This window comes from Arvicanthis niloticus, chromosome 6 (assembly GCF_011762505.2).
Source record: "Arvicanthis niloticus isolate mArvNil1 chromosome 6, mArvNil1.pat.X, whole genome shotgun sequence".
NCBI lineage: Eukaryota > Metazoa > Chordata > Mammalia > Rodentia > Muridae > Arvicanthis > Arvicanthis niloticus.
In genome coordinates, this window is record NC_047663.1 from 50117447 (window position 1) to 50142257 (window position 24811).

The 24811-nt window shown below is 41.1% G+C and overlaps 1 non-coding gene and 1 pseudogene across 1 annotated transcript; one reads left to right on the forward strand and one right to left on the reverse strand.

The window, feature by feature from the left end:
* The first annotated feature begins 1246 nt into the window (after nt 1–1246).
* The window catches only part of LOC143433729 (NACHT, LRR and PYD domains-containing protein 1b allele 4-like), a 33209-nt pseudogene continuing 9644 nt past the window's right edge, over nt 1247–24811 (forward strand).
* On the reverse strand, nt 6099–6225 carry LOC117712202 (small nucleolar RNA SNORA17). The gene has a single exon (XR_004607265.1). It is a non-coding gene; the product is annotated as a small nucleolar RNA SNORA17 (small nucleolar RNA).

Genomic DNA, 24811 nt, shown 5'->3' on the forward strand with positions numbered 1-24811 from the left:
AGCATACCATTACCACATCTAACAAAGCCAATGTGAGTCTTGCATATGATCTAAACAAACCCAGTCTGTTTTCAACTTTGCTCAGCTATCTGAAATGTGGTTTTGCTGGTGATTCTTATAATTACAATGCAAATAACACCTGCTAATTATATTTTTTGTCATGTCTTGAAATTTTTATTTAAACTCATAGTTTACAAGTTCCTGCTATCCTAATAACTCTTATATACTAAATACCCTTCTAATGGCTGAGAAACTTACTATAAATAGCGTGGCCTTGCTTCCCAATGGTTTCTAGTAATAAAATTAACCAATGTCTAAAATAATAAGAATTTTCTATATGACACTTTATCATTTATTACAAATTGTTATAGAGATTGTCTTAGTGGGGAGATAGTATCATAATTTACATACAAAACTAATATCCTGGGGTCCTAGCATTCACCATAAAGAGAGCTTTGGGGGTCACTTATGACTTGATAAAGCACTGTTTTTGGTTTCAAGCAACTACAGATAATGTTAGTATATAGATGTTATTAATTAACGGTAAACCAGCCTTTTAAATTATAATACTTGTCTAGTGTTCAACATAGTACTTACTACATAGTACTTCAACATAAAAGTAGCTAGTTACTCCCATGGAATTATTAAGCTGTGGCATCTTATTATATCAGTTATTATCACAAGCTTATGAGATGAGTGTTGTTATTATTTCTATGTATATAGAAAGAAAGTTAAGTTTAAATGACTTGCTCAGGGATTCATGCATAGAGGGCAGAAGAGCCAACATTCAAAGTCAAAACCCCACTACTAAAGTCGATAGTGTTCTCTCTTACCATGTCCAGACCCTAAACCTAAAGGAATTTGTATGCTAAACTTCTTGCTTCTTTTTTTTTCTTTTCTGAGTGTTGCGCGCACCTCCCGAGTCCCTTTTCGCCCGCGAATAAGGACACGTGAGGCAATAATTGGGTATCACTACAAACGAGGCTTTACTCTGTAACACAGAAGTGGAAAGACGCGGAAGGGCTGAAGACAGGAAAAGGCCTAGCTTAAATACACCCTAGAGTGACGTATTCACTTCTGATTGGCTGTTCGCTCACCACCCAATATTACGCCTCGGGATTGGCCAGTGACTTTGGCGAGCTTTCTGCCTTTGCAGCTGCGCAGTTACTTGTTTACTACTGGGAAGACACGATGTTCGCGCCATCTTGGAATGGCGGATACTGACATACTCACTACGGCTCCCAACATGAGTTCATTTCACAGTAGCCAGATATCACCACCATCCCAACATAGGTCTCCAATTTGTGGTGAAAAGGGCATTGACAATGAATTTTGTGCCTGGGAAAAGTTCTGGGACAGAAATATTCTGAAGCATGGTTGGATGGTGGAAGAACCTCTGTTTGACATCAAAGCTGAGCAGGGATCTGTAGATGCTGTGTACCTTCCCCACTTTGTGGACCTCCAAGGTAACCAGAGGAAGCATAGGGAGGAGGGTAGTGGTGATGAGCAGCTCAAGAAGGCATATAGGGTGGTTTCCTCAGCAAGGCAGAGAAGGTCACAGAAGTAAACACTAAGGTGTTTCTTGTCTAACATATCTTTTGTAAAACATATGAAGTTATAGGGAGGTATAGAGGATCTGAGAGAAGTTGGGAGAGGGAAAAGAATACAATCAAAATATATTATACAAAAAATAAAAAAGAGAATGAAAGAAAGTAACAGGTATTGCAAGAAAAAATAAAGATGGAAAGGAATGTTGAATAATCAGGTAATTCATATACTCTAACATCTCTGGCGGAAGCTTCATTTTTTCAAGGCAACAATATTTGAAAGAATTTTGATGATCCTACTTAATGTTAGACCAGGTAGAAAGTAAAAGGTAGTAGATAGAAGGAAATTTTGTTTTGAGCTAGTATTTTAGTTTCATTTCTGTTGCTGTTATGAAATAGCTTACAGGTATTTTATAAAAGTCTACCTTGAAGCAGGAGGGTTTATTTCAGCTTACAACTTCAGGTACCACAGTGAAGTCACAGTGACATGAACTTAAAGCATGCATGTTCACTTGTTTTTGTTTTTTGTTTATATTCAGCTTGATGTCTCTGCTCTTAAATATACAAGTCAGGACTCCTGTCTAAGTAATGGTGCTTCTCACCGTAGGCTAGATTATCCTACATCAATTAATTCAATTAAGGCAATCCTCCACAGAGGAGCCCACTGGCCAACCTAATATAAACAATCATTTCAACTCTTTCCAAGCTATGTCAAGTTAAAAGTTGAACCTAACAATCACAGTTGAAAAACAGGAACCAAAAAATGAGCATTTTGTTATTTTTCTGCAATAACAGTTGTTAACAAGGAATAAGAAGAATATGATCTATTATTTAACAAATACGAACCCAGTGCCATTATACTTCAGTATAGATAGTTTAGTAAACTTGACAGATGGATCTGAAACACAAACAATTACCAAGACCAAAAATGAGCATCAGTACTTTTAATAGGTCTTCAAACATATTTTGAAGACAAAGGAAGAATTCAGTGGATTGGCTATTGGTAAATTGGCAAATATGAGAGAGGTTAAGAATGGTGGTGCCTAGATTTGTGTATCAGTCAGGACAGTATGAAGTAGAACAGTCCTCTGAAAGGAGAGTGAGGATGATTATAGGAAAGATAGAAAAAAAGACATAAGAGACAGATAATGTATCATTACCACACCAGCAGCAAGTGTATTTCTCATAGCCATTTTGTACTACAGTACCGTGGGAAGCAAAGCCACAAGCAAACAGAAACAGTTTACTGCAATATACATATAAGGCATTTGTTCACATCCAAAAACCTCCATATTCCTTGCACCAAGGTCAACAGAATTTTCAACCCCTTGCCTTGAACCTCAAGTGCACCTCTTCTTATCGTTCCATTCCTCAGCAGGCCAGGAGGTCTCCCAACAGACCCTGACCTAACTTAACTCTGCCTAGGATCCATTTAGATAAACATGCTTTGCCTTTAAGATGGGGAGGAAAAGGAAGAAGGATCCCGTTCATAACAGAATTAGAACTGTTTTATAATGCATAAGCTCTACTTTTAGGATGTGTCAGAATAAGTAGTTTGGTGGTGGTGGTTGAATTTAGTACTGCAAATTATCTGCCACTATAGGGTTGAACAAGGCCAAGAACATGCCAGGGAAACCTCACTTGCCCAATGATCAGTAGCTGCTGTTATTATTTCTGATTTTTCTTTTTTCTTTTTGTTTTGTTGGTTTTGTTTGATTGATTGACTGACTGACTAATTGATTGTGAGACAGGCTCTTACTATGTAGCTCCAGATGTTCTGGAACTCATTATGTGACCAGGCTGGCCTCAGGCTCACAGAGATGCATCTGCTTTTCCCCCAGAATGAGATTAAAGGCATGCACTACCATGCCCTGCAAATACCAATCCTTCAGTAGCTTATTACATGCTGATTCTTTCTGAGCTGTGTTATCAGAGACCTGGAAAATCACAGCTCTTCTCTGAGCTCTACACTGACCAAGTGTATTCAGACATTTGGCTCCAATTGAACCACAAGATGAGTGGAAGTCAAGTATGGGAGGCCTTGTTGAAGCCAGGTAAGAATAGGACAAGCCCAGATAATTCAGAGATGGGCTAAAATCATTAATGATTCAGCTGATATAAAGAAATAATCCAGAAAATTTACATGGCTATTCAAGATACACAACAGCTAGTATGACTCAAATTTAAACTAGAACAATATAGGCCCAGTTTTCTCTAGTACCTCTGCACTGCCCTCGAATTAACAGACTTAAGCATCCATGAGGCCTTTGGAAGAGTTTTTTTTTTAACATTTTTTTTTTTTTTTTTTTTTTTTTGGGAATTTCACATCATGCACCCCAATCCTACTCATCTCCCTCTCATCTCATACCTGTGTTCCACCCTTGCAACCTACTCCTCAACAGAGAAAAAAATTTCCTTGTGGTATTTTATTGTGGTAGCTGTAGCGTGTCACAGTGTGTCCCACTCTTGTCCAAACTTTGTTTACAAATACTCACTGCAATGACTCATTGGTCTGGTAAGAGGCCTCTGGCTTCTGCCTATTTATTAATACTGGAATCTCACTGGGACCACTCTCTGATATTCTGTTGTTGTTCTGAGTCATGGAGATCTTGTAGGTTTGGATATGTAGGACCAGCTCCTTCATGCACTTCAGCAGTTTATCAATAGGGTAGATGTTGGGGTGGGCCAACTCAAAGCCCTGGATCTGGGCCTGAGAGTTATCTGAACTGTTCCCTCCACTGGATCTCCCAAACTCAAGCCCTTGGGGGCTGGCTTGCCAGAACTACTCCCCTCAACCAGGGACAGCTCTACCCTGCTGCCCAGGTGAGGTGCAAGGCCCACTCTACTGAGTGGCGAGAGCCATGGCCAGTTGTCCTCTTCTCATGACCCTGGGTCTAGATCTCCTGTCTGCTATAGAGGGTAAGAGAACAGGGAAGGGAGAAGGGCATCTCTCCCTTGTCCCTACCACTACCAAACAGACAAGAGGCAGGGCCAGCTCTCCCACTCTAATAACCTTGGGGCAAACCTTCCTTCCTGCTGTAGGTGTCAAGAAGTACAAGGAGGGAGCACATTTCTCCTTCTCCCATGTCGCTGCATGGCAGACAAATTTTGAGGCCAGCTCTCCCATGTTCACACCTTTGGAACTGGCTTGCTTGTACCTCTGCCATCATGTCCTGTAGTTTCATGTTTTGCCTCATCACTGGGATGTGTGCACACTGCTCTGGCCAATATAATGCAGGGGTGCTAGTTGCATTCCATCCTCTCTGCCATAGGATGTTGGGCTCAATACTCCGCTCAGGCAAAGCAGAATGAAGCCTGGTTCCCAAACTCCCAGATACCCAGATGCCACTGGGAACCACGAGGAGTCAGAACGATGCCCTGTGGGTGGGGAAGGGGGAGATCTGGCTTAGCTCAGGGGTAAGTGTCCAGAATGTGGAAGGGCCTTCTGCTGGAGACTTAGGCAGTGGCTTGGTAATGAGGGTTTCCCCCCACCCCACCCCCAGGGCGGTTCTTGATGAGAGAGACAATCCTTGCTTGTTCAAACTGTTTATTCATGATGAAGACGGTGTATACAACACTTACTGCCGGTGCATCAGAGATTAAATACCTTTTGCGGGAAGGAATATTTGGGAAGGGAAGCTAATTGGCTGAACCCTCCAGGCTGGCACATCTAGATACCTCATTAACATGGAGAATGTTAAACTCTGTTGTGTGACTAGTTGTTACAGTCTTCATTTGGGGTGTCATGGTCACATACTCCAGGACAGGAACTAGGTTGGGAGCAAATTCAAACACCTACTGTTCTCAATTATGAAAATTTCTGGGGTTTCTTACTCTTCTCCGCCTTCCCAGCTTTGTGTCTGGTGATACAGTTTCACTTACCCCACAAGGGTCAGCTCTCCTGCTCTCAAGACCCCAAGGCCAGGCCACCTGCCAACTGCAGGTGGTCAGGATTGATGGGAAATAGGGTATCTCTCCTTTGTCCATGTATCTCTCTGAAGACAAGTGGTTGGGCTAGCTCTCCCACACTTATATCCTTGGGGGAGGCTTACCCACAGCCCCTGAAATGTGCTAGTCACTTTCCTGAGTTCTGCAATTGGTTTAGAATGAGGTCAGCTCTTCTGTTCTCATGCTTCTAGGACCAGATCTCCAATGATGATCAGATGAGGGATGGGGTAAATTCTTTCAGCTCTCAGACATTAACATGTCCCTGGGTGGCAGTCTAGACCAGAAATGTCTGGCCTTTGGTAGCAACAATCCAGATATGGTCCCTACTGCAGCACAGGTCAGGACTCCACCACAATCCCAGGTGTCATCATCTGCTACTCACATCAGGTTGATCCTCAGTACCTCCAGTCTCCAGTTCTGTCTGTTTTCATTATGCCCACATTCTTCTGTTTCTCCTTCTCTTCCATTTCTCCATCACTTACTTGCTCCTCTGAGTGATGCCCAGAGTCTCTGAGTGTCTGGTGGTCACCTAAGGCTAGCTGTCCCCCCTCCCATGATGGACTGTTGTTCATCTCAGGCTCACTTTTTTTTTTTTTTTCAGGAAATGTAGGCTACTAATCATTCTGATGTTCATAGGTCAATGAGCATAAAGACTCAGCCTTGCTCATCTCTGCCACTTACTGATGCACATGTGATACAGCAGCTACACTGCAGGGCCTCTAGAAGCAGGTTGGAAGAATCTGTAATAAGGTCTGTACATAAACAGTAACAATGTTGTTTTTATCTTTGTAATACTCTAATGCCTTCCTCTAATTGATCCTAACTGTGGGCCTTGGAGTTCACAGAAATCTATTCTTTTCTGTCTGAGAAATAATTCATATACCAAAAGGCATGGCCATAGCATACTTTGTGTCTTCCATTACTATGAATGTTAAACATTTATAATTTCTTTCTTTGTTTCTCTTAAATCCGTGTGTTTAAACTTGTAGTTACTCATATACCTCTTCCAGAAGATGCTCCAGTTTAAGGATAAGTCAGAATGGACCAAGACTGATGAATTCTCTTAAAATATAAAGAACATTCTCATCCTTCCCTAAAAATGGGCCCTAGGACTCTAGTAGCATAAGCTGGCCAATTGTGTACATCCATGTACTTAGGTCCAACTGAACCTAGGATCTGCTCAAACTCTCAACCCTTATTCACACAGGCTACATAACCTATGAAAACTTCCCTCTTCTTTTAGCAAGTAATTTTCAAACATATTCATTTGCTGTTATTGTTTCTGCTAGACTTTTGTTGTTGTTGTTGTTATTTCAAAGTGCTGTTATTAGCTTGACCTTGATGTGGATGCCTAATCCAGAACACCCATGCATGTAGTGTGCAAGTGTAAAAGACCAGACAAAAAAATAGATTTCTGCTGAGAGTCTGATGTCAGATGGCTTAAGTCATCTAATAGGGAACTTGGTTTGTTTTCCACCAATGATTTAGTTCAGGCCAAGACAGGATAGAAAAATGGCAATTGGGAGAAATTTGTATTGCTCATTCAAATGCCCTCTATCTGTAAGTGGTCACAGCCTTTGAGCCTCATTTTCCCCATATAGTTAAGAAAGGAATTTTTATCTAGAACAAGTCTAAGATCCCCTTCTATCCTTCCTTTAGATTTTAAAGAATATGTCTGAAGTTTATCCTCAAAAACTAAGAATTGTGCAAGTGAATGGGTATTTCAAAGTGTATTGTGTACATTAGAAACTAGAATTGTTACAGGTACTTCATCGTAAGAGTCCAGCATAGTGACTCATCCCATGCCTGTAATCTCAGCACTGGCAAAGTTGAAGGTCAAGCTTAAGGTCAGCCTGGATTACATAGTGAGGTCCAGGTCAGCTTGGGCTATAGAATGAGACCCTGTTTTGAATAAACAACTTCTTCATCTCCCGTTTCCTGCAGGAGATCTCAGATATGTACCAATACTAGATGCCCCAAACCCTTCAGGTCAGTAGCCATTGACACAGACCACAAGAGCCCTTTATAGTTCCAATGTGTACCCTCTGCTGCTAAAGAGGGAGGAGACAAAAAGGGAGGACTTTTCATTGCAAACTTCACAAGAATAGGGATGGAGATGTGTATGTCCAGGGGCCAAGTCAAGACATTCATTGTGGTGGTACATGCTTGCAATCCCAGCTCTTGTTAAGTGGACACAGGTAGCTCTCTAAAGATCACTAGTTTCCCAATCTAGGCAAATTATCAAGCTCTAGGCTAATCAGAAACCCTGTCTCAAAAAATTTCAGCACCCTAAAGAAATAACATCCAAAATAACACCTCTTGCTTTCACATACATGTGCATACATAAGTATGTGTACCTGTGGGGGGGAAAACTTGTGGGGAGTGAGTCTGGAGGCGGGGACAAAGCCATGAGGGCCGGAGGCAGGGTTCCGCTGCTCTTCCCACACCCAGGTGGCGAGGGTCCCACATTCACGCAGCCGCAGCGGGCTGGCGGCTGCTGTTCAAGGTTCCAATGGCTGGGAATCTGGCGGCAGGCGCAGGAAGGCCCAGGCAACAGGTGGAGTCCGGTTTTCCAAAGCTTTTATTGTTCATGGCGTGGTGAATGGGTTTAGATGGTGCCTGCTCTCCCCCCCCCCCCCCCCCCCCCCCCCCCCGCCAAAAGCCAGGCTTTCCTGGCTTTATAGGGAGGGGGAAAAGGAGAGGAAATAACTTAATTAGCTACACCCCCGGCCTTTAGATAACTCATTAATATTTTAATCTCTGGAGGTGGAGACCTGCTAATCATGTCCTCTACTTGTGTGCTAAGTGACTGAAGGGCGCAGGTTAAATGGAGTTAGTTACCTCGTCCAAGGCCCGACATGTACCTTCATCCACATGCTCATCCAAACACACACACACACACACACACACACACGTACACACATAAAGAAATCAGAAAGAAATGAAAAATAGTGAATAGTAGTAGAGCTTCCTTAGGAGCCTTTGGTCACTACAAGTCTCACCTTCACTCCTAGGTACCCCTGCCTTGCTCCACTTTATAGACTATCATCGAGAACAACTGGTCACCCGAGTAACATCAGTGGACCCTATCTTGGACAAGCTGGTGCTGAGTGAAGAAGAGTATGAGGAAGTTCGGGCCGAGGCCACTAAGCCAAACAAGATGAGAAAGCTCTTTGGCCTCTGTAGGGCTTGGAACAGGGCTTGCAAAGATAAATTCTGAAGGAAACCTATCTTCACTTGATTATGGACCTCTGGGAGGAGTGGAGCAGAGACTCCACTTAACAGTTCAGTTGCTGAGGTCTGACTTTGCTTGACCAGTTTTTAGCTCTCAGTTGCACCATATGTTAAAAAAAAAGCTTGCCAGCTTGAGATATATATAATGCCTCTGCTGGGGGTATTATATGTCTGCAGCCAGATTTGCCTTATAAGAATCTAGTTTGCTTCATAATATATTAGGCCCAAAATGGAACACAAAACCAATCACACTCAGAAAGAAACAAGACAGAAAATTTGCATATCTTAGAGCTTTTAAAAATAAAATTATAGGGTTAGAAGTGAAGCTCCTTTGTAAACCTAAGGTACTATTATCTTTGACTTTCTCCCCCTACCTTTTGCAAATACTCACAAATATTTTTTGTATTATATTTAGAGTCATTTAATTACAGAGTGAAATAATTTACTACAATAAAACACCATTCTTATTTTTAATACAGTTATAATCATACCTAAACTAATCTGCTAGAACAGACACCAAGTGGCTGTCACCAGGATTAGAGGCAGTGCTGTCAGAGCTCTGAAATAAAGCAGATTGAACAAAGCAGAAACATATCTTTAAACTAGTGACCATGAAGACTGTAATAAGGCGAGAGGATGAGGAAATGATTTTAAGCCAGAGATTTAACAAGCCAGAAACAGCAATAGAAAGACCAGTGATCTCATTTACTATGTGAAAGCTAAGAAGACTTTGAGGGATCTATGGAAAGTTAAGCCTCCAGTTGAAATCATTTGGCTGCCATTTGGAACTTTCCCAGCTCCTTCTTCAGCTACCTCCTGTCCAGACACCTTCAGTGACATACCAGAAAGTCACAAACTGTAAAAATTTATGGTTAGTGCTTTACACATAATATCCCAAGACAGATTTCTGGATAAAATGATAGCTATGAAACATTATCAATAGAACTAAGTGAAAGTGACAATCAAGATAATAATTATTTTATTCCTTGCAAGAGATAAGAGCCAAAAATGAAGTTACTAAGTCAGGTGTCTCTGCAGGGGAAGCATGGGGGAGCTGTGAATTGGTAAACCACCCTGAAAGAAGCTGATCCAGTTAGGATGGTGGAAACTTACCAGGATGTGTATCTTCTTCTTTCCAGACCCTCTAGAAGCAGAAATTAATGCAGAATGTAGGGACTCACTGAGGTCTATGGGAACCACCAAGCTTAAGAAAGTCCCTTCCCTCACCATCTGGTAATATAGAATCCCAAGACTCTTGCTGAGATGACAGAAACCACCACAGAAAATCACAACCAATCAAAATGCAGAGTTGTGGAACCCAGACCCAATGGGTATATCTACAAAACACTCCAGTACCTATGGCTGAGCACAAGTGGAAGAGTGGGCAGAAAGACTGTGAGAGCCAGAGGACCAGGGAATTTGCTGTGAGATTGTGTCTCCTAGCAATGCTATAAGCTACACCCATGAAGTCTCACCAACATGACTGGCCAAATATGAGCTGAACAAGTACAGTACTAATGGACATGCCACAGTGGGTGTGGGAAAATCCCATGAGACCTCAACCCTACATGAAGAACTATAGGTAACTAAGGAAAGCTGTGAGCAAGACAGGCTGTCTTCTCCAGGGAAGATCATACCAATTCGTTGTTCAGAGCCAAATGGTCACCCCTGAAAAAAAAGTACATGCAAGTAACATTATACAGAATGAGCAGGATATATATATCTCTATCTCTATCTATCTATCTATCTATCTATCTATCTATCTATCTATCTATCTATCTATTGAGTAGAAAATGGGAAGATCCTCTAACACATGGGCATAGGGGAGAATTTCCTGAACAGAACAACAATGGCTTATACTCCAAAATCAACAATAGACAAATGGGACCTCATAAAATTGCAAAACTTCTGTAAGGCAAATGACACTGTCAATAGGACAAAATAGCAACCAACATATTGTGAAGAGATTTTTACCAATCCTACATCTGATAGAGGGCTAATATCCAATATATATACAAAGAACTCAAGAAGTTAGACTCCAGAGAACCACTAAAAACACTGGGACCCTATTAAAAATGGGGAGCAGAGCTAAACAAAGAATTCTCAACTGAGGAAACACAAATGGCCTAGAAGCACCTAAAGTACATTCAACATCCTTAGTTATCAAGGAAACGCAAATCAAAACAATCCTGAGATTCCACCTCACACCAGTCAGAATGGCTAAGTCCAAATACTCAGGTGACAGCAGATGCTTACGAGCATGTGGAGAAAGAGGAACGCTCTTCCATTGCTGGTGGGATTGCAAGCTGGTACAACCACTCTGGATATCAGTCCAGCCAGGGTTCCTCAGAAAACTGGAAATAGTTCTACCTGAGGACCCAGCTATACCACTCCTAAGCATATATCCAAAAGATGCTCCAACATATAACAAGCACGCATGCTCTAGTCTGTTTATAGCAGCCTTATTTATAATAGCCAGAAGCTGGAAACAGCCCGGATGCCCCTTAATAGAGGAATGGATATGGAAAACATGGTACATTTACACAATGGAATACTACTCAGCTATTAAAAACAATGACTTTATGAAAATTTGCAAGCAAATGGATGGAACTTGAAAATATCCTGAGTGAGGTAACCCCAGTCACAAAAGAACACACTGATAATTGGATATTAGCCCAAACCCAAGATACAATTCACAGACCATATGAAGCTCAAGAAAAAGGAAGACCAAAGTGTGGATGATTCAGTGCTTCTTAAAAAGGAGAACAAAGTACTCATCAGAAGAAATATGGAGACAAAGTGTGGAGCAGAGACTAAAGGAAAGACCATCTAGAGACTACCCTACCTGGGGATCCATCCCATATACAGTTGCCAAACCGGGATGCTATTTCAGATGCTGGAAAGTGCTCACTGATGGAAGCCTAATATAGCTGTCTCCTGAAAGGGGTGAGTGGGTAGGGGAGCACCTTCACAGAGGCAGGGGGAGGGGAGAGGGGATAGGGGGTTTCCAGAGGGGAGACCTGGTAAGGGGATAACATTTGAAATGTAAATAAAGAAAATATCCAATAAAAGGAGAAAAAGAAAAAGAAAAATGAAATAAATCACCACAAGGGGGAGAAAGAGAAAAAATAACCTGGGAAAGATTACCATCACCATCACTATCACCACCTGCACTCACATAAACTGTGTGCTTAACTACGGTCCATCTTACACACCTAAAATATGTACTGTAGCCATTATATTCTCAAGATCCAGGGGAATAGGGTTCTCTTGGCCTTCCCAGGTACCTGCACAGAAGTGAACAGAGAGAGAGGGAGGGGAAGGACAGGGAGAGGGGAGAGAAAAAAAATAAGGCTTAAAATCACTTGCTGTGTAGAAAATGGGCTAGCACAGGTCAACACAAAAGCAATTCCAGAGGCACCAGCATTCTATACTGATGCAAAGAAGATGGAGATGGCAGGTTATAAGTCAGACAAAATAAGCAAGATGATCAAAAGTCTACATGCCTCAGTTCAAAAATCAGAATTGTATGTAACCCTTGTGGCATATTGGATTATCCTGATTCCATTAATTTAATTACTGATTCTTTATATGCTGAAAGAGTTGTTTTACATAGAGACTTCTGAATTTGTTTCTGATAACTCAAAATTAACTTCTTGTTATCCAGCTACTTTGCTGAAAGTGTTTTCCATGTGTATGGGTTCTCTGGTGGAATTTTTATGTATACTATATCATCTGCAGATAAAAATATTTTGACATCTTGCTTTCCAATTTGTATTTTATCTCCTTCAGTTGTCTTATTACTCTAGCTAACATGTCAAATACTATATTAAATATGTGTGGGGAGAATGGATAACTTTGTCTCGTTCCTGATTTTAGTGGAATTGTTTTGAGTTTCCCTCCATTTAAGTTCATGTTGATGATTGACTTACTGTAAACTGCCTTTATTATGTTTAGGTATTTCCATTGTATTCCTGATCACTCCAGGACTTTTACCATGAAAGGGTTTTGGATTTTGTCAAAGGTCTTTTCTGAATCTAATGAAGTGATTATGTATTTTTTTCCTTTTAGTTTTTTTAATGTGACAGATTACTTTTCCTGATTTTGTATATTAAACCATCCCTGAATTTCTATACTTCTCTTGGGCATATACCCACAGGATGACTTATTCTATTACAAGGACATTTGCTCAACCATGTTCGTTTTAGTTTTATTCAAAATAGCCAAAAGCCTATCTGATTATGGTAGATGATCTTTTTGATGTGACTTGCATCTGGTTTCCAAGTATTTTATTGAGTATTTTTTGCATCTATGTTCATAAAAGAAATTTGTCTGTAATTCTCTTTCTATATTAAGTCTCTACGTGGTTTGGATATTACAATAACTGTGGCCTCATAAAATAAATTGGATAATGTTCCTTCTGTTTCTATTTTATGGAATAATTTGTGAAGTATTGGTGTTAACTCTTTGAAATTTTGGTAGAATTTTGCTGTAAAATCATTTGGCCCTGGGCTTTCTTTGTAGAAGACTTTTAATGATTGCTTCTATTTCACTAGAAAGTTTGGGTCTATTTAATCTATTTATCTGATTCTGATTTAACTTTGGTAAGTGGTACCTATTGAGAAAATTATCCATTTCTTTTAGACTTTCCAATTTGATGGAATACAAGATTTTAAGACATGTCCTTATGATTCTCTTTATTTCCTCAGTATCTGTTATATCTCCCTTTCATTTCTGCTTTTCTTAATTTGCATATTCTCTCTCTCAGTTAATTTGGATAAGAGTTTTTATATTTTGTTAATTTTCTCAAAGAACTAACATTTTCTTTCATTGCTTCTTTTTATTGTTCTAGTTTAGACAAATCTCCATTCTGTCGTGTGGCTTGTTACCTCTCATAGTCCTAGCACCTGTTTCTCCCTCCATGACAAACATCCATCACCAAAGCCCCTGTGCCTGATTCTTCCCAGAGTTCCTCTCTCTCTCTCTCTCTCTCTCTCTCTCTCTCTCTCTCTCTCTCTCTCTGTAGAAATCCAAATTATCCTCTCTTGCTTTTCTATACACAGTTCAGCTCTTTATTAAACCAATCAGAAGAATGATGGAAAAGAATGTTTATGAAACATTGAGACAAGCGGTGCTTCATAAAAGTAACAATACCATTTTTGTCTCTGCATTTCTTTTAGACAGCAACAATTCTGGGTCAAAAATGTTGAGATGAGTGGGTTGTCCCATCCCTCAACTGGGGGCCATGTCTATCTACTGGAGGCAGTCTCTTCAGGTTGCATCTCCCCACTGTTGGGAATTTCAGCTAAGGTCAGGCCCATTGGGTCCTGAGAGCCTCTCACATCCCTGGTGTTTGGGACTTTCTAGAGGTTTCCCCTGTCCCCTACCCCCAGGGTCTCCTGGCCCTCTGGGCTTCACTCCTATGTCTCCTTATACCTGATACTGTCCCCATTTTCCCTCCGTCTTCCCTTTCTCACTAAAGTTCCTCCCTCTGTCTCCCTCATGTGATTATTTTCCCCCTTCTAAGTGGGATTGAACATCCACACTTGGGCCTTCCTTTTTATTAAATTTCATATGGTCTGTGAGTGTATCATGGGTATTCTGAACTTTTTGACTAACATCCACTTATCAGGGTGTACATACCATGTATGTCCTTTTGTGTCTGGATTACCTCACTCAGAATGATATTTTCTAGTTTCATTCATTTGCCTATAAAATTAATGATGTCCTCATTTGTAATAGCTAAATAGTATTCTATTGTGTAAATGAACCACATTTTCTGTATCCACTCTTCAGTTGAGGGACATCTGGAATGTTTCCAGCTTCTGGCTATTACAAATAAGGCTGTTATGAACATAGTGGAAATATGTCCTTGTGGTATGGTGGATCATCTTTTGGGTATATTCCTAGGAGTTGTATAGCTGGGTCTTCAGGTAGAATTATTTTCAATTTCTGAGGAACTATCATATTGATTTTCAGAGTGGTTGTGCCAGTTTGCAATCCAACCAGCAATGGAGGAGTGTTCCTCTTTCTCCACATCCTTACCAGCATCTGCTGTCTCCTGAGTTTTTGATCTTAGCCATTTTGACTGGTGTAAAGTGGAATCTCAGGGTCATTTTGTTTTGCATTTCCCTGATGACTAAGGATGTTGAACATTTCCTTAAGTTCTTCTCAGCCATTTGAGATTCCTTAGTTGAGAATTCTCTGTTTAGCTCTGTAGCCCATTTTTAATTGTGTTATTTGGTTTTCTGGAGTCTAACTTCTTGAATTCTTTGTATGTTTTGGATATTAGCTGTCTTTTAAATGAAATATTGAAGATGCACGGAAAGGTCATTTAGAGACTGCCCCAAATTGGGATTCATCCCATGCACAGGCACCAAACCCTGACACTATTGCTGATGTCATGTTGTGCTTGCAGACAGGAGCCTCATGTGACTGTCCTCTGAGAGGCTCTGCCAGCACCTGACTGAGACTGATGCAGATACTCACAGCCAACCACTGGACTAAGCTTGGGGACCCCTATGAAAGAGTTAGGGGAAGGACTGAAAGAGCTGAAGGGGATTGCAACTTCATAGGAAGAACAACACTAGCAACTAACCAGACCCCTCAGAGCTTCTGGGGACTAAGTCACCAACCAAAGAGTATGCATGGGCTGGTCTATGTCCCTTGCTACATGTGTAGCAGAGTACTGTCTTGTTTGGTCTCAGTGGGAGAGGTTGTGCTAGGTCCCATGGAGGCTTGATGCCCCAGAAAAGGGAGATGCTAGAGGGGTGAGGTGGGAGTGGGTAGGTGGGTAAGAAGCACCCTCTTAGAGGTGAAGGGGATAGGGAGATGAAGGGGGGGGGCTCATGGAGGGGAGATCTGAAAAAGGGATATTTTAAATATAAATAAAATAATTAATTAAAAATAAATGGCAGAGTTGATGATGAAAAAAAGTAAAAACATCAAAGTCTGGCCTGTACTCAGCAATCTGCTGATATAGAAATCAACATTTGAATAATACAAAGACAACCTTTACACAGTATACACAAGATTATCCCAATATCTTCCCTTTTTAATCCAATAAAGGCTCTCTTTCTTTAATATCAATAAACTACATACAATAAGAAAAATTATGAGAACTATTAGATAAGAATTAGATTCACAATGTCCAGTCCATTTATATTTGGCAACCTTGGACAAAGTACTCCACTATCTATTCTATTTTGGTGAATCCAAAGTTCTTCAACTAAATCACTTTCTATCATAACTTGTATTTATCAACCTAAAACATCTTTTTAGACCTTAAAATATTTTCTTAAATCCTAAACAACTTAAGTTTTAATAAAGAAAACTCTAAGACTATAACTATCTAGTCTCCAACCCCATCAGAAACCTGAGAAGGATAATTATTACCTGAGTAAACAGGTAGTCTACAGCAATCAGCTTCCAAAACTATAGAAATGGTAGGAGCTAATAGCTGCCTAGACACTCACCCAAGATTCCTCTGCATAGCTGCCTAGACAGTCACCCAAGATTCCTCTGCAATGTTGAAGCATCTATCTTGGCCCACAGGCCTAAAATATCTGATAGACTTTTATGTGAAGCAGAAATTATGAAGGCCTGGCCTACCATGCACTATTAGGAGATGGTGCATTGATGGAATAGATGTGGCCTTGTTGGAGGAAATGTGTCACTGTGCAGGTGGGCTTTGAAGGCTCCTAGTGCTCAAGTTCAGCTCAGTGGAGAAGAAAGAGTCTGCCTGGATACCTTTGGATCAAGATGTAGAACTCTCAGTTCCTTCTCAAACACCATGTGTCTGCCTAGACATAGCCATGTTTCCTGCCATGATGATAATGAACTGAATCTCTGAAATTCTAAGCCAGCCTCAATTAAATATTGTCCTTTAAAATATTTGCCTTGGTCATGATGTCTCTTCACAGCAATGGAAACCCTAACTAAAACAGAAGTTGGTACAGGGGCTGGAGTATTGCTGTGATGGGCCTGACCATGCCTCTGTTTGGAGAAATATGGATTTGGGGACTTTGGATTTGGAAAGTATTGGAATGCTTTAAGTGGGAATTAGTGGACCATACGAGTAGGAATATAGGAGACATTGGTGCTGAGGGTGATTTGAACTCTGTGGGCCTGGTTCAAGAGGTTTCAGATGGGGCAAATTTTAGTATGTTGCCTGGAAATTGTTCTTATGCTGTCTTGGTAAAGAATTTGGTTGCTTTTTGCTCCTTTCTGGGAAATCTGTGTGAGGCTAAGGTGAATGGATTCTGACTGATTGTATTGAGGAAGAAGATTTTAGAAAAGCCTAGTCCCATTGCTCCACTTTATGAAGAATGTTTTTATCAAGTGTAGCAAACTGAAAAAGGAAAAACAGAAAATATTTCTCAAATCATAAAGGCATGCTTGAAAGTAGAATGGAGCTGAATCCTATGTTCAAGGAGATAAATAGATTAAGGAAATGGTGACCTTGGGGCAAGATCTAACCCAGTTAAGCTTATTGTTTATGCATTTGCAGTTGAACAAGGGATAGTTATATCTTGGTGTTATTATTATCCAGTTATTGTTTTCATTCAGACTTTTAATCTGAACTACAATCCAGAAATGGAGGGCACACCTTCATTTGATATTGTGGCTACATGCCTTTAATCCCAGGAGACAGGAGCCAGCAGATGTTTGAGTTCAAGCATAGCCTTAGACAAAGCAAGTTCCAACTAGGGAAAAACTTAGGTCCAGGCATGGTGATATATACCTTTAATTCCCCAAACTCAGGAGACAAAGGCATGCAGGTCTCTGAGTTCAATGTCAGTCTACAGAGAAAGTGCCAGAAGAGCCAAGCTTGGGCAGTGAAAGAGTTGGAAAACAGAAAGCTGATGATAATATAATAGGACAAGAGGGGCGTGTTCCAGCCCTAGGAAGCAGCAAAACTCAGCAGTTCAGCCATGTGGGTTCTGGCTTTAGAGTTAGGAGTAGGACTTGGGATAATTCATGCTAGTTAGCTGGAACTAAGATATTAGCAGTGATTAAGAAGAAACCAGAATCAATGAAGTGACAACTTCTGGGGATTGTTTTCTGAGATCACAAAGAAGCAGTGTTCCAAAGGTAGCCAAGGTCGTACAGCATGCTTCAGCTGGACTTGGTGATGTGTAAGAATCATCCAGATGGTACTGGTTTTGAAGGCATGAGGTGGTCATGGAGATCAGCTGAGGCTTGACACTCTGAGAGGTCAGAAAAGGCCACTGATGAAGACACAGTTTCAGCTGCAATTGATGGTCCAGGACTGAAGGGGTGATGCAAAGAAAGTGAGGCTTATTACCAAGAAGGAAGCCTATGAGAGGCTATGGGTGAAAGTGCATCCCAATTGCAGTGGAAGACCCCTAGCATATTGGTGATGCCAGTACCATGGAATGACCACCAAGAACAGCAGCAGCAGCAGCAGCAGCAGCAGCAGCAGCAGCAGCAGCAGCAGCAGCAGCAGAGTGGAGTCAACCCGACCCTAGAGTGCTACTGAGGGCAGAGTTGAAGAAATGCCCCAAGCCCTTTGGAAGAGCCCAGAAGATCATGTATGGATCCCAGACATTGGAACAAGAATCTGTGAAGTTAAAGTTGCCTTGGAGACCCCAAGATGTTAGAGATGCCAGAGCCATGGCGTACCTACTGAGAATAGCTGCTAACTGGGAGTGGAGACAGTCCAAGAGAAAAAATTGTATTCCAGTCATCAAAGTTGAAAGGAGTTGGACATCAGATGTGAAGCAGAGTTTGGAGTTTGTGCAGATGGTTTTTGGTCTTGTTTTGGTCCAGTATTTTTTCTCTATGATGTTTTGTAACAGTAATATATATCCCATGCCAGGATATATTAAAAGTATGTGATCTGTTTTTTTAATTTTTATTTTATAGTTGATTTCAAGAAAGAAATTGCATGAATCTTATAAGAAACTTTGGATTTAAAAAAAAAAAAAACCTGTTGATACTGTTATAGACTATAGAGACTTTTGAAGTTGGACCAAATATATTTTCAATTAAGCTATGGCCCCTATAGACTCTTGTGTTTGAACAAGCCTATGGGGGCCAAGGAGTGGAACGTGGTGGTGTGAATATACATGACCCATAAGAAGTGGCACCATTAGAATGTGTGGCCTTGTTGGAATAGGTGGGCCTTGTTGGAGGAAATATGTTACTACGTAGGCAGGCTTTGAGAGCTCCTGGTGCTCAAGCTCCACCCAGGGCAGAACTGAGAATCTCCTGGCTATCTGTGGATCAAGATGTTGGACTCTCAGTTCCTTCTCCAGAACACTGTCTGCTTGGATGCTGCCATGCTTCATGCTATGATGATCATGACTGAACCTCTGAAACTGTAAGCCAGCTCCAATTAAATGTTGCCTTTTATAATATTTGCCTTGGTCATGGTACCTCTTCACAGCAATGTAAACCTTAATTAAGACAAGGAGAAAAATATTTACTTTCAAAATCTTACAACTCTGAGGTCACAGTCCACCACTGAGGTACATTAGGGAAGGAACTCAAGCAGGAACCTGGAGTAGAAGCCATGGAGGAAAGTTATCTACTGACTTGTTTCTCATAGGTTGGTTAATCAGACTACTTCCTTATACAACACATGCCCCAGTTGCTCCACAGACTTGCCTACAGGTCAATCTGTTGAGAACAATTTCTCAATTGAATTTCTCTCTTTCCAAACAACTCTAGGTGTGCCAGGTTGACAATCAACTAGCATTGCCTTAATGTCTTTTTTCCTCACTGCTGTGATAAAAAAGCATATCCTAGCAAAAGAAACTTATAAGAAAGGAGGCTTGTTCTGGCTCAATTCCAGGGAGATACAGTTAGTTCATCATACAAAAAGGCATGGCAGCAGGCTCATGAGCCTAGCTCATCATATTGCACTGACAGCCAAGAAGCACAGAAAAAAGCAGATACTGGAGCTGGGCTATAAAAGATAAAGATTCAGCTCCAGTAATGTACTTCCTCCAGTAAGGCTTCACCACCTAAATGTTCTAAGACTTTCCCAAACAATGCCACCAAATGGGACCAAGTGTTCAATCACATGTGCCTATGAGGAGCATTTCACATTCAAACTAAAATATTCCTCTCTTAGTCCTTACAAACTCATGGCCATTTTATAATGCAAAATTAAGTTAGTACAAACCCAAAAGATTCCATAATCTTTAGCAATCCCAATCTTGTTCCAAGGTTCAAAGTCCAAAGTATTTTCTGAAACTCAAGGCAGTATCTTAAGTGTAATCTCCTGAAATAAATTTAAAACATATACATTTTTCAGCATATAGTGACACAGAGTAAACATTCCCAGTTCAAATAGAAGTGGGAGGCATGGTGTGTAAAACTTAAACTGAAGCGAACACAAAAATTAGCATGGAAAACACCAGATCTTGTAGCATCATGTCTAGTACTGGGGGCATATGATAGAACTGACTCAGATCCAAAGAGATTAGGTGATCTCATTTCTCCAGCTTTGCTGCCTACTACAGATCTAGACTTGTTTTTTGTCTGCTTCCAATCTCTGTATGCTGCCCTTTTTGTCAGACATCTCACAGCTTTGGAATTATCAACATCTTTAAGTTCATATTACAACCTAAGTTTTAGCTTTACAACTTCACCCAATGGTCTCTCAGGGCCTCATTGTAGATATTCAGACCACGTGACCTCAGCAGCTCTATAACCATGGAATAAGACTTCATGACCTCTTCATCTTCTACTGTTTGAATCTCTAAAACAATGTAGAAGATTTCACCAAGTTTTGCCATCTTAGGATGATTCTGCCCCACCCCAGGCCCCTGGCTTGGACTACAGTTGTAGTATCTATCTTCTTTGCTAGGGAAAACCTCCTTGGACAGTTGCTTTCCATTATCAGGGAACCTCTTTGGCATTTTGAGTTTAGTCTCTTTTCCTTAAATGGCTGTTTATGAGTTTGAGCCTTTGATGGATTCCTGAACTTCCTGCTTCTTTTTCATTGTATTGATTGTAACTAAGTTAGCTTGAAATTTTAAAGGTTATTAAAATTCCTAAGGCCCAAATTCAATACTCAAGGATAAAGCTAATGCCTGATTCTCTGTTTACAACAATAAAGTTTTCTTAAATGTTAATCTGTTCTTAATAGCTTTTGCCTTTTTACTAGGAAAATATAAAAAATAATTTTTATGTTTTTATAAAAAAAGATAGAGAGAAGGAATATGTTTGTTGGAGGTGGGGTAAGGTGTGGTGGGAAGAGGTACCTCTGCTGGCCCATGCTAAGGCATCCCTTCCCCCTGAAGGACCAGCCACAGGACAGTATTGTATAGAATAGAGTTTATTCAGGGAATGGGAAGGGGAGTTGATAGGGTAGTAGAGACAGAGAAAGGGAGAGAGAAAGAGAGACAGAGACAGAGACAGAGACAGAGACAGAGACAGAGACAGAAGAGGAGTAGAGGCTGGCCATGAGCTCATGGAGAGAGAAGGGGGAGGGGAGTGGGGAGAGAGAGGGAGAAGTGGGGAGAGGAAAGAGCTAGAGCAAGAAAGCAACAGAGATAGGACTGGGCGAGCAGCTCCTTTTATAGTGAGTCAGGCACACCTGGTGGTTGCCAGGTAACTGTGGGACAGAGCCTGGACAAATGCTAACATTCCCCCATTTGGTTTAATTAAAAAAGAAAAAATAGAAAGAGGTTATGGTGGAGCAGGAATATGGTCATCGCCTTCTTCAGCTACTTTCTGCGGGCTTTGGGGTGACATGTCTCTAGGAAACCTAGGAAAATGGGTATGGGTGGAGATGTTGGTCCAGTCACAGGAGAGGTGGCTGTTTCCTTTCTGAGGTCTTGGTGGTTGGGGGTAAGTCCCAGTTTCAGGGAACAGGAAAGGAATCCCACACCCTAGAATAGGTAGGTGTACTTATCTGTCCAGACTCTATTTGGTCCACAAGAGGCAGATCTAAGTGGGTTTCTTGTAGCTTATAGGTTTTCAAAAGATTTAAACTTTTTAACAACATAAACAGACTTTAAGATGAGCTTAGGAAAGAGAAAAACCTTTTGTGGAGCAGAAGGAACAAGAAGGGGCTTTTCTTTCTGTCTAGGAGACTGAATATATATAACAAAAAACAATTTTAAGTTTATAAATGAGAGATAAAGAAAATTCAAAACATTGACCTTGTGAACACAGTTGATCATATAGCAAGAGAAACACCTTAAGTCTATAATTAAAGTACAATCAAATGAAACGTATTTGAGTACTTATAGCTTACAGTGTAGATTTAGCATGAGAAACACTTTAAATTTAGTTAAAAGAAAACTTAACATTTGAATTTGTGATTATATAGTTGGATTGTATAGTGGAATATTTTATTAGGGTTAGGCAAATTTATAAGAACTGGAATAATGTTAGGACAGTGGCACAGCAAGAAGAGGAAATATGAAGCATTTAGTTGCTGGAAACTGAGTTTAGGTAAGGAAGTAACAGTTTACATCTGTGAAAGTTTACATCTGAATTTGTGTATCATTTATCATGAAGTCTAAGAAATGTGGTAGTCTTAGCTATTTAACAAATTTATTAATGAGCAAATATAGTGGTAGATTATCTTAGCGGTAAAAAGCTAGGTCTGTTTTCTAGCTGTCAAGCTACAGTTCGCTTAGCTGTCAATGTAGTCAGAAGTCTGGGGAAGAGTAAATTATAATCTAGGAGTCATGTATTAATTTTAAAATGACAGAGTTCATTGATAGTCCACTACCTAAATAGTTCTCAGGTCCCTGTGGTCTCCATGGCAACTTGGGTAGAGTCAGTCTGGCTTCCTTCCTTTCTTTCTTTCTTTCTTTCTTTCTTTCTTTTGTTCTTTCTTTCTTTTTTTAGAGGGCTGACATTTTATTAAAGATGTTGGTTCTAACAACTTTTCTTTTTTTCTTCTTTTTTTATTGGATATTATATTTACATTTCAAATTTTATCCCCTTACCCCATTCCCCCCACTACCCAGGAACCCCTTATCCCATCTCCCCTCCTCCTGCTTCTATGATGTTGTGCCCCCACCTACCCCCAACTCCTACCTCCCCACCCTCAGATTCCTCCCCACTCAGTGTTCAGCCTTCATGAGACCAAAGATCTCCTCTTCCTTCTATGTCCAAGAAGGCCATCCTCCCCTACATATACAGCTGGAGTTGTAGATTTCTCCCTATGTGCTCCTAGGCTGGTGGTTTAGACCCTGGGGAGCTCTGGTTGGTTGGTATTGTTGCTCTCCTCATGGGGTCAGTCTGGCTTTCACATCCAGAAGACTAAGAGTCTTTTTTGTTGTTGTTGTTGTTGAATAGATATATGTGAAATGAGAAATGATTCACCTTGGTTTACACAATATGAGGCATTTGACTCTCAGGGTATCCAGTTTTGTTCACAGTGTAGACCAACCCCGGGGAAGGGCAATGGCAATATTTTTCAGTGGTTTTCATACTACAATCCAGGTAGTCTCTTGTAGTTGTCCATTATCTTCTGATACCTTGGGGGGGTTAACTGTTAGGCTTTGGGAATCTGTCTGTCATATGCTTAAATATTAATATAGTAGTAGACTTCTGACAAGATTGAGAATAGTATCTATTAAGCGTATCTGAGTTAGATCTCTGAGTTATGCAAATCTGTGTTTGTTTAATTTCTTGTTTGAGAATGTATATAGTAAATAGAACACACTATAACTTAATGGCAGTAGTAAAAATCATTATTTATCAAGGCAGGATAGAACAAAAACCTTAATTGTTAAGTAACTGTGACAGGGTGCATTAGCAGAAAAAAAAAAAAAAAAACACATGAGGAGACACACATAGAGATAGATTGTCTACTGTAAACTTAGAGTTAATGTGGACCAGAATGGACAGAAACCAGAAAGCTGACAGCAGTAGTGTCAGACTGTGGCAAAAGAAAGTGAGTATGTCCAGGCAGAATGGAGCAGGCGGGCACTCAGGCTGTGAGAATGAGCTGGGGGCATGGGAGCACTGAGCTGCACTGGCTCTGGGCTTTGGATATAGTGCTGATAAAATGGAATGTAAAGAGAGCAGATGACTATTCACAGGTGCAATCCCACTACTGATCAGTGTGGAGGCCAGGCATGCAGAGCCTGGCAAGGTGGGAGCTCAAACCCTGCTGGAGCCAGCTGTGGAGTTTTGACCAGTTCCATTTCCAACCTGGACCTATTCGTTGAGAGGGAGACAAGCATATGTGCATGTATGGCTGAGACACCAGAAGCACCCACGCTGTGGCCAGATAGTGGCAGTGAGATGGGCTCACACATGCATGCAGGTCAAATGGAGCCATAATAATAGCATGCGTGCCCAAGGGAGCATGGGGGCACATGGTATATGTATAGTATTGATAGTGACAGTGCATGCACACAGATCCGATGCAAGCAAGTGGGGAGGAGCTTCCTCCTAGCAATTGGAAGCTCCCACCCAGTAGTGTAGCATTCTGCCTCCTAGCAACTCCACCCAGGTGGTGTGAGAGGACTCTGTCATGAAACACCTGAAGGCAGAGTTGAGCAGGAAGGGGCAGAGAGCTGAGGTGGGAGACACTGGACTGGAAAGTCTATCCCTAGCAGTCCCGGGCAGGCTGGCCAGAGATGGCAGTGGCAACAGTGGCTGGGGCAGCACAGGACTGTGCACATGCTTCTCCGAGGGGGGGGGGGAAGGAGGGAGGGAGGGAGGGAGTGAGAGAGAGAGAGAGAGAGAGAGAGAGAGATCAGGGGCAGATGGCCACATGGGAAAGCAGCTCTCAGGGCAGGGTACAAGGGGCAGGGCCAGACCTGCTTTTCACTGCAACAAAACAGGAGCAGAGCAAATGACCAGAGAATGACTGAGGGGGAGGGGGAAACTATACTATGGATCATTGCTAGCAAGAGAGTTATTTTGAGTGTCAGTTAAGGGCCATGTAGAGATACTACTTGCAGGGTACTGTGAATTAGACCTGGAAACACTCAGTAAGTAGAGACAAGGTGGTGAAGACCAACCCATTGGGTGTGGAAGTTATTAAAAACGTTCCTACTAGCAACCCAAGAATGGAATTTAATAACAAAATATAAATGTGCAGCTAGGCCAAATCACTAGGTTGTCATGTGGTGAAC